Below are 3,089 nucleotides of genomic sequence, written 5' to 3'. Positions count from 1 at the left end.
TCCAACGAAATAATTCATCTGATTTGTTTAGGTTCGTGGGCACGCGTGGAACATCCGCTTGATGACTTGATGTGAGACTGCGTGCAATGTGTGTGTGTGTGTGTGTGTGTGTGTGTGTGTGTGTGTGTGTGTTTGGCTAGGTTTTCGTTTGTGTGTGTACCGTATATTTATTGTTCTTGAACCGGACTGCTTCCGTGATTGGGCTTTTCGCGTTGGGAATGCTTATGTCCTAATAAACAAATCAACATCACTATCACACACAATGTTTTGTGTACCTCAAAAAGGTAACTGAAATAACCTTTCGAAATGGGTACGTGGGTTGCTTCAGATTTTCGTCCGTTGTCCATTGAACCGTATCTTATCAGTTCGATGAACAACTTTTTCCGTAACGCTAAAGCTGCGCGACTTACCTGCAATGGCGTTTTTGTCTATGATATTCAGTTACATGTCTGCGCATCAACGACAGATTTGCTGAACGCACGCTTCATTCCTGCCCTTATGTTTTGTATTGGTTCGAGTGCGGACATATCGAACTGCTGTTGTTGTGCCACACACACAGATCTGCCCAATGGCAATTGATCTCACCGTAAGCATTGCTCCAGGTGAAGTGTATATCTCTTGTTACTTTCTGTCAAGGTTCATGTGCGGTTCTAAAATAACAACACATAAATGCGGGCTTCAGGGTAGAACGATCCCTTCGTCATTCACTACGCTGACCTGGACTGATCTTCGGGATTTCATCAAGGGATGCGCAGAAACTGTGGTCAGGGGCGCAGCGATAGTCTCGGTAAGAAAGGCACCGCGATAAATTAAGGACCCCTGCTGGCGCAAAGGCACCAGGGGATCTAATCCTCCTGCACCCAAACCACCCCAAAACATCGGCCAGGCTCAGCCCACCTTATAAAGGGAGATCATAACCATGAAATGCAATAATAACCATACCACAAAACAGAGTATAACTATTCTTGCGTTTTCAAGTAAAGTTAATGAGATCATCGGGAAACAAAAGACTGCATTGAGTAAATGGCGAGCACCATTCTCTTCGCAATGGTACATTCGACCTTCGTTTTCAAACAACAGTCAGCGGCGTTGCCGATTTTCCCCAGGATCTTACAAAGATGTTAAGAGGCCCGTGGATCGAGCATCAGCGGGAATCACAATGGCTTAAATATGCGCGCTGATATACCCGGCCTTTGCTTGTTTGTCAAAGCTCATCCTTTTTTAGAATCCATCGAACGTTATGTGAAATAGGCTTAAAGCACGAGCGCTTGCAGTTTAGAGCACCGATGCCCAATATTGCAGTCTCCATAGAACGCCCGGCGTTTAGCCCGGCAGCTACCACTCGGTAGTGGACAGCAGGCGGAAGAAAACAACCACGTGTCGGGAATTTCTATTGCTCGAAGAAATCAGTTCGTCCAGGCGTAGAAGAGAGCACAGGCCGTAGATTTCCCCTGTACAATTTTAATATTGATACTCCGAACGGATCAGCACCACAAACTTATGGCATTACGGCGATGTAATCTCTGTTGTCCGTTTTGCTGGAACTGTTGATTCCATCCAGAGCATCAACCTCGGAAATTCAGAGGTGCGCTTCCCTAGTCAAGAACTGAAGGGCCTTTCCGCCACAGCGCGGGGTCCCAAACGACTGCTATTTCGGGCGACGCGGAGACCGGGCCCCCCTGGCCAATCCGGAGGTCCTCAGAGATATATATCATGCACCGCGCCGGTCCCCTCCCTGATACGGTAAGCCCTCTGACTGAGACATCTGGTACTGGATCTATGCAGGGGCCCAGACTGACGCAAAAGGATTTCTAACCGGTGCATGGAGTCCAATGATTAGCAAAGAGGCACCAACGCGGTTTATTGGTCATGGTTGGAACAGCGCGGACGATCCTCGTTCGGCACTGCGGCCCCCGGCAGACACAGGGCCTTTCCACCGTCTCATTTTGGATGCAAACCATTGCAATGTCATTCGTCACATCTCCTCCCATTGTCAAGAGGGTCGCAGCGGCACCAACGCAAGAGGCTCTTTGAATTTGGCGTCCCGCCTACGTCTCTGTTCAGCAAATGTGTCTCTGGCCGACTGAGGACCATTGACAACACAGGGTGCCCTGTTAGACACTGTGGGCCACTCCTGGGCAACATGGGTCCCTCACTGCTTTAGGTGCCTCGACCAATGCAGGAGGTCTTCTAATTGACGTTTTCAGACCCCAGCCTCCTCCCTGCTTGGGAAAGGGACTCCCAGGGCCGAGACCGGCACAGAGCCGACTGTTCGGTATTGGTGGCTTCGATCAACTGACTGACAAAGAGGCTCTCACTGCTCCATGCGCCCCCGATCGATGCAAGATGCCTTCTGACGGCATTTTAGAGTCTGGCCTTCGGGTTGGGCTTCCTTTATCTGACTTCCGACCTGCCTTCCGCATCCTCCTTTTAGTCCCTTGATCGTTGGTTCCGACGGGCCACCCGCTCGGGACACTGAGGACCCTCGAAACCAAAAGGCCTAAAGGGGGTCATATACCGCTCTGCCTCTTACGTATGCCCATGATGGAGGCTCTCTTGGACTTATATATATATATATATATATATATATATATATATATATATATATATGAGGTCATTCGTAGTGCTCCTGAAATTGTATATCTTTCAACAATTAAGGTTACGATGTCCCGAAATGGGGGCTTTGGTGCCCTTTCCCCGAAGGAAACGATCCAGGATCTCGTCACGGCGGAAGATACAGAACTTGTGATGTCCCTAGATTTGCCATCCCTTCGTAATTAAGGTTTTGGGTCCTCTAAGCGACCCCTGTGGATGCGGTGCCCCTTGATTATGATGCCCGAGAATGGGCATTTTGGCGACCTTCGTCGAATGGGCGACTCCAGGATTTTGTCGATGTTGAAGCACGGTCATCGTCCATGCCTCCTAGAATTTGTTGTCTACTCAAAATAAAGTTCTGGGTCTTTTTGCGATGCCCCTGGTATTGGCTGTCTTAAAAATAAAGGTTATGATCCAACAAAAGGAAAGTTTTTCTGATCCCCTTCTTCTAAGCAGCTGATCCGCGATTTTGTGAGGGTGACAGGGTGAAAGGG

The sequence above is a fragment of the Pollicipes pollicipes genome, unplaced genomic scaffold, assembly GCF_011947565.3.
Source record: "Pollicipes pollicipes isolate AB1234 unplaced genomic scaffold, Ppol_2.1 Scaffold_7261;HRSCAF=8764_pilon_pilon_pilon, whole genome shotgun sequence".
NCBI lineage: Eukaryota > Metazoa > Arthropoda > Thecostraca > Pollicipedomorpha > Pollicipedidae > Pollicipes > Pollicipes pollicipes.
The sequence above is the reverse complement of the archived record's forward strand: the minus strand, read 5'-3'. Positions refer to the sequence as shown.